Raw genomic sequence first — 7733 nt, forward strand, 5'->3', positions numbered from 1 at the left:
ACTTAATCCCCGTCTGGTGCGGCTAATCAGACAGATTTTCGTCGCCGCCTTCACCATAGGCATTATTGTGTTCTTTTTTAGGCTTAATTTCGACACTGAAATAACCCCGACGCACACAGCTTGATTGATTGATTGATTAATTGATTGATTGAAAACTTTATTAACAGATTGCAGAATGGGTACAGACTAGTACAGTACAGCTCAATACATACAATTGTTAAGGGCGGATGCAGACCAGAGAAACACTTTCGTCTTGTTTACATCAGGGTCCCCCATTTTCAATTCATCATAACATATATGACACACACGACATACAGATAGACAGATGCATTTTAAAATAACCGAATAGTTTATAATGATATTCAGAAATGCTCCCGATACATGCTAGTTTGAGGGAACACTGCAGCTATAAATAGTCTATTTCCGCCTGTTGAGAGCCTGCCTTTTATCGAATGAAGTGCTCTCATCATCTCTCTCTTTCAGTAATTTCCTCTCTCTCTCTCTCTCTCTCTCTCTCTCTCTCTCTCTCTCTCTCTCTCTCTCTCTCTCTCTCTCGCTCTCTCTCTCTCTCTCGCTCTCTCTCTCTCTCGCTCTCTCTCTCTCTCTGCCCGGCCACTCACCACCACCCATACCATACGGCGGTGCCAGTGTGCCACGTGGTGGAAACTGACGGCACTGCAGGCTTCAGACACACATGCCACTCCGCTCCTACTGTAGCACAGGCTGTGTCACAGCATTGCAGCATGAAACAGGGAACAGTTTGGACCCATGCAAAACAGAAAGAAGCACTTCATATAAAAGTATTCTGTATTTTTGTATGACAACTAATAAAGAAACTTGAACTTGTATATTTCCACGTCAGATAACGGTACATTAGCTAACATTGCAACAGGAATTTGTGCTAAGTAAAGCTAGCTATTTGATTGGCCGGTTGGTAAACGACTGGGAGCGTTGTATTGAGTGTGCAGACTCTTTTTCTATCACCTCTCAGAATCAGAATCAGAAAGGTCTTTATTGCCAAGTAGTTTACACATACAAGGAATTTATTTGGTTGTTTGGTGCAACATTAACACATTCCCTGCCATAACTTATATCCATCAATATAGCCAGTCTGCCACCACTGTAAGCCTATGGAGATGTTCACCTTCTTTGCAGGGCTATAACTTTTTAAAAAATTGTATTGCTAAATTGACATTACTATGGCCCATTCAACATCGATTATATATCGTTCAGGATGTAGGAACGTTATACTTTTTCATTGAAACATTCATACAAAAATACCTTCTAGAATATAAGTATGTTTTTATCGTTTTCTGCAGTAATTCCTAGAACGTGAGTTATAGGCCTAAACGTATATATAGATTATCGATTGCCGTTTATTCCCGATACACGCTATATAAAAAAATTCAACTGTATATGATCCTATACGTTATGCGTCATCATGCGTGGAGGAAAGGGGGGGGGGGTCGTTTATAATTCCGTGATTGTCAGTAAATGCTTTATGTAGTATGGGTGATATATTGATCAGATCGGTTTGCAGTGAAATGAATAAATAATTGGGCTGAAAATAACGTTAGCGTCCTCTTACCGTGTGTCAAAGAGACTGGCGGTGAAATATCCCAAGTATAGGACGTCGATCGCCTAGGTCCATTTCCGGTTTGTATGTCGCAATAAACGCCGAAATCATATAGATTATTAAGTTTATAAAGCGATCCATTATGTACATTGTGTCTGTCGGGAGTCATGCAACAATGTCTGAAGGCCGGATGAATTTAATCGACGCACACCTCCCACTTCCTGTTGTTCGAGTGTAACTCGCCCGACCATCCACCAGGCGGCGGTATTGAGCCGTCGTTGTATTGAGCCGTAGGATCCAGCTGCAGCGCCGGAGGTGTATATATGAATTATGAATGCTGTGCGGGAGCTTAGAGGACTGTATATAAATTTCACCTTAGGGGGTTTGGTAGGATGCCTTAACTGCTAAACTAATTGTACCAAATTACACAACTGAGTGAATAACTTAAAATGGAGTCACCTAGACTAGAAAGAGCGAGGAAACTGTTTGAATCATAATGCCATTTTTATATAAACAAAATGGGGAAAAAACATACAAATATTATTATCACTTTACACAATTCCTAATTAAATACTATAGCTAAATTTAGATGGGCGCCCAAATGGTTCTATTAAAGTGTTCTGGCCAACGTTGCCGCGGTTACCACTGCCGCAGAGGAACAATTCCCTCTGCAGTACGAGAGAGGTGGAGAGAGTTAGTAATCCTGGTGGTGAGAAAGAACCCGGATGGGTTCTGTAACGAGGAGTAGTCGACCGCTGCGTGGTGATGAGGGCGGGAAGACGCTGCCCGGTCCGATTGGCGCCACCAGTCTGCTCCTGCAGACCAGATGCTCCGCTGTGGTGGATCCGAGTGTCTCCCTCCGCTCGTAGTGCTGCACGGCGACAGCCACTGAAGACACGCTGGTCCCCTCTGTACAACAGGCTAATGCTAGTGGCTACTACATAGGACTGGTTGTGTCCTTTTACCTAGTCCCTTCGGCACAGACCCTATCTAAATGTCCTCTGGTCTGTGCTATATATCGTCTGATATGTCCAGTATAGAGCAGCTATCAACGTATGAGCATCGGGCTACGTTAGGTATTAGCTCCGAGTTAGCTAGCTTCGGCTAACTGCTAACGATAAATGGGGAATACTATAGTCCGCTGTAATGTGCTAATCCCAGACGTTTACTAAACATCGAATTAGCTGGTTACTAAAACTCACTCTCTCTTGGTGGAATAATGTCCGCTTGGTAAGCAACTTTACATCCTTGGTCACCGTCAAACTATAACGTTACGGGACTCTAACGCTGGATGCATTTCTCCCGTCTGGTCCTCTACAAGTCTGGGCAAGTTCAACGTCAGTTCAACGTCTCCTACAGGAAGTGACGCACTTGCGCTGGAACACTACCACCTCTGGCCCTCTAGATGGCAGCACTGTCATATAACATGAGTTGCCAGCAGTAGGCAGACAGTAAACATTATGTGGTAAATAATAACTTAGCTCCCACATATTAAACAGGTTGGTGAACTTAAAGGGGGATAATCTTAGGTCTATTTTTACCTAATTGCAGACCCTTCAGCACAGCCGCCCCCTGATTTGCGGCGCTAATCAGTACTGAGGTCTGCTGAATGTCTAGTAGTCACTCAGGCTGGTCAGAGTCAGAGTACGGGGGTAGTCGGATCAGTCGAGCCACTGGTCTGTGGTATGTTCTTCCTCCGACATCCACGATAGCCCAGCGGACTCTTCCGTCTTGCCCTTTTACCACACTCTTCACCCCTCCGGTGAGCCAGCGGGCTCGGGGGAGCGCCTGATCCACGATCATGACTGGGGTTCCTGGTTCTAGGTTGCCTCTTTCAGTGATCCACTAGCGGCGGCCTTGCAGCGATGGGAGATATTCAGTGGTGAACCTCTTCCAGAATTGGTCGGCTAAAGCCTGACTATACCTCCATTGTCTTCTGCCGATGATCTCGGTGGAGGCGTAGACCGCAAAGGGAAGGGCCGCGTCTCGCCGCCCCATCAAAAGGCTGTTGGGTGTTATGGGGTCGAGATTGGCCGCGTCGCTACTGACGTACCCCAGTGGCTTGGAATTCAGAATGGCTTCAATCTCCACCAGCACGGTGTTGAAGACCTCTGCCTTAGGAACCTGTCCTCTGAGTGCGGCTGCTAGAGCAGCCTTTACTGACTTTACCTCTCTCTCCCACGTTCCACCGAAGTGGGGTGCATTTGGAGGGTTGTAGGAGAAGGTGACCTGTTGGGAGGCCAGCTCGTCCCTCAACTCCTCACTCATCTGGTGGTAACTCTTGATGAGTTCAACTTCTCCTCCCTTGAAGTTCGTCCCGTGATCAGACCATAAGGTATGGGGTCGCCCTCTCCTTCCAGTAAATCGACGGAATGACTGGAGGAAGCTGTCTGTTGTCATTTCAGCCAGCACCTCGAGATGGACGGCTCTCGTGGTGAGGCACTTGAAGATGATTCCCCATCTCTTAGCAGTTGCTCTCCCGATCTCCGCCTTGATGGTGAAGGGCCCGAAGCAGTCCATGCCCGTGTTGTGGAAGGGCGCTTCTTGGAGACGGAGGCGGCAGGATGGGAGGTCAGCCATCCGTGGCATGATGGGTTGGGCTCTGAGCTTCTGGCAGGCTGTGCATGACCGTTGGTAACGCCGCACAGCCTCCCGGCCGCGAAGTATCCAGAACCTTCTCCTGAGCTCCGCGAAGAGCCGCTCTGCTCCAGGGTGATACAATTTGGTGTCATAGTGACGAATCACCAAGTTAGTCACTGGATGCTTCGAGGGAAGTAGGATGGGGTGTTTGCTGTCCTCGGTGAGGCCCTGAGCCCGTCGTAGGCGGCCTCCGACACGTATGAGGTTTTTCTCGTCCAGTTCGGGGGCCAGTAGCCTCAGCTTGCTGTCTCTTGGTAGCTCCATCTTCCGTCCCAAGCATGCCATCTCGATCTGGAAGACCTCCCGCTGCACCCTCTGCAGCAACATGATCTCAGCTGCGGCGTAGTCGTCAGCGCTGAGGGGGGTCGGGTCTCCGGGACTGGGGTTCCGGTGGTGGAAGGTACGTAATTGGAGCTCTTCTAGGGTCTGGCAATCCTCAACCTTGGGACCGTCGGTGGTTGAAGGGTCTTGGAGTCCGGTGAGGCCACAGAAGATGGACTTCTTAAGTTCCACCTCCACCTCGGCGTTCTCCAAGTTCGGAGGAGAAGGCCAGTCTTCTTCTGGCTTGCGTAGGTAGTCGGGTCCACGGTGGTAGAGGTTGGGACGTGCCAATTCCTCGAGGGTCGCACCTCTGGTGATCACGTCCGCCGGGTTGACATCTGTCGAAACGTATCGCCAGCAGCTGATCCCCACAAGCTCTTGGATTTCTGTCACCCTTGTTCCCACGAATACTTTATATCTGCACGAAGTCGACTGGATCCACTGGATGACTGTTGTGGAGTCGGACCACATCGACACCGCGTGAAGGGGGAGGTGCAGCTCTTCCTTCAGCATCTTTCCCAACTGGGCTCCACTTAGAGCAGCGCAGAGCTCCAGCCGGGGAATGGATTGCTGCTTCTTGGGTGCAACTCTTGAGCGTGCAAGAATGAAGGACACGTGGACTGTGTCGTCAGGCTCTACCGCGCGCAGGTACGCTACTGCACCATATGCCTTCTCAGACGCGTCACAGAATACATGAAGGGAGAGCTGGCTGCCGGTCAGACTGACGCTCGAGGGAAAGTAGGTCCTGGGAAACTCGATCTGTTGGAGGGTGGGGAGCTCTTCTTCCCACTTCTTCCACTTCGCCCCGAGTGTCTCTGGTAGGGGGTCATCCCATCCCTTCGCCTCAGTCCACAGCTCGCTGACCAGAGCCTTGGCACGAGTCGTGTAGGGGTTGATGTAACCCAACGGGTCATATTGACTCGCCAGAGTACTGTAGATCAACCTCCTGGTTAAGTAATGGCGAGTTTCGATCTTCTTTTGCCGGTAACACAGGGTGTCAGACTTAAAACGCCAGAGGAGACCCAGAGTCATTTCCTGGGCGTTCTCACTTGACTGGGAGAGCCAGGTCTCGCTGCTGTCAGCCTTCGCTTCGTCTGGGAGGTCTCGGACGACCTCAGGGTCGTTGGTGGCCCACTGGCGGACCTCAAAGCCAGCAGTGGCCAGGAAGGTGCGTATGTCATGCACCAGCTTGTAGGCCTCTTCCGCGGTCTCCACGCTGTGGAGGCAGTTGTCCACATAGAAACTGTGGTGGACAGCATCGGAGACTCCGGGGGGTGCGGCGCCGTCGTCGACATGAAGCTGCAGGGCGTAGGTGGCACAACACGGGCTGCAGGTCGTCCCGAAGGGCAGCACCTCCCACTGATAGATGGACGGTTCCGGGTCATCTGGGTTTTCTCTCCACAAGAACCTCATGAGTGGCTTATCTTCGTCGAGCAAACACACCTGGTGGAACATGCGTTTGATGTCGCCACTGATGGCGGTCTTCTGTCGTCGGAAGCGCACCATGACTCCGAGGAGAGGAGGGGTCAGAGTCGGACCGGGCAGGAGATAGCGGTTGAGGTTCTGCTGGCGCACTTGAAAGCTGCAATTAAACACCACTCTGTTCTTTCCGTTGTGCTTAACGTTATGGTGGGGAAGGTACCATGACTCGGTACTCCTTTCCGCCTCCTCAGGCTTCAACCTCCTGACGAGTCCAGACTCTATGAGCTTGCTCATCTCTGTGGCGTAAGCGGCAGCCGTCTCGGGGTCTCTGCTGAGTCTTCTTTCAGTGCTAAGCAGACACGGCTTCGCTACTCCTGGGGGAACCTTGAAGGTCGGCATAAGCTCTCTTCTCAAGAGCGGTGTGGCGTATCTGAGGACACCGCGCACGCAGACACGCTTGGTCTTGGCTTGGAGAAGATCCATCGCCGCCTTATCTTCCTTGGAGCGAGTGTGTATCTTCTCGTTTTTGTATGGAGCAATGTCCAGCTGCCATAACCTCTGAACATTCTCCAGCAGTGCCTCGTCTTCGTGCCCCGCTCCAATGAAGAGGCAGTGGGTCTGACGGGCGTTCAGATTTCTTAGACTGATGGGGCCCTGCAGGGTCCAGCCCAGCGGAGTCTCCAGGGCGACGGGACATCCGGGTGGACCCTGGATGATGTGCTTGGGTAAAGTGAGGTTCACATTATCGGAGCCGAGCAGGAGGGTGGGCTTCACCTCCATTGCAGCGTTTATCCCCAGATTACAGAGATGTGGGTACCTCTTCATGAGGGACTCCATGGGGTAGCCGTAACTGGAGAGGCACAACCCGGCAGCTGTGAATACGTGGCTCACCTTGAAGACTTCCTTCGGCCGTCCGGCCGGTGTGAGGGTGAGGACCACACTTTCTCCTTGAATAGTGGTGCGCCCTGGTTGGATGGTGAGGAGATCCAGCTCCTCTGCGTCGCCCACGAGTCCAAGGGCGATGGCAGCCTCACGCATCAGCAGCGTGCGCTCCGAGCCATCGTCAATAACCGTGTAGGTCTCCAGAGTCTTGTCGCGGTTCCGCAGGACCACCGGCACAATCTTCAACAGCACGCGGGGAGTGCTGCCCCTCACGGGGCCCACGTAGTAGTTGCGTAGCTCTCTAGAGGGCTCATCACGGACTTCCGCCACGTAAGGCTTAGCCTTGTCGTCTCTATTGTTGAGGTCGTGGAGGGCCGTGAGGTGGATCTTCCCGCACCCGCTCTGTCTGCAGGGTCCCTTGAGGGTGCAGTCCTTTGCTCTGTGCTCACGGGCGCACTTCCAGCACCGCTTATTCTCTATTATCCACTGTTTCTTTTCTTCTGTAGTCTTCTCCTTGAACACGGGACAGTTGTCTAGCCAGTGGACCTCTGTGCAGCACTGGCATGGCGGCGGAGTCTTCTTCTCTCCTTTCTTCTGGGAGGAGAAGCCTTGTTGGCCTTTCGGGGGCCCTTGGTGCTCCTTTGATGTGGTTTCATGTACGGTGGTCAGCACCCTAACGGGCCGCCCCGTTCGGTCGGACTTGTCTCGTCCACTGCGTCCATTGCCTCTCGGCTCTTCCCACTTGGGGAGGCGGATGTGCCTCATCTCCGACTTCAGGAACTCTGAGAGCTCCATCAGGGTAGACAGTGGCTGTGTTCCCGTCGGAACCTCTCTTCCCTTTGCTTTGGAAGCTTCCTGACGAAGCGTTCTACGTTGGAGCCTGCATAGAGCT

The sequence above is a fragment of the Notolepis coatsorum genome (genome assembly GCF_963971535.1).
Source record: "Notolepis coatsorum genome assembly, chromosome: 9".
Classification (NCBI taxonomy): domain Eukaryota; kingdom Metazoa; phylum Chordata; class Actinopteri; order Aulopiformes; family Paralepididae; genus Notolepis; species Notolepis coatsorum.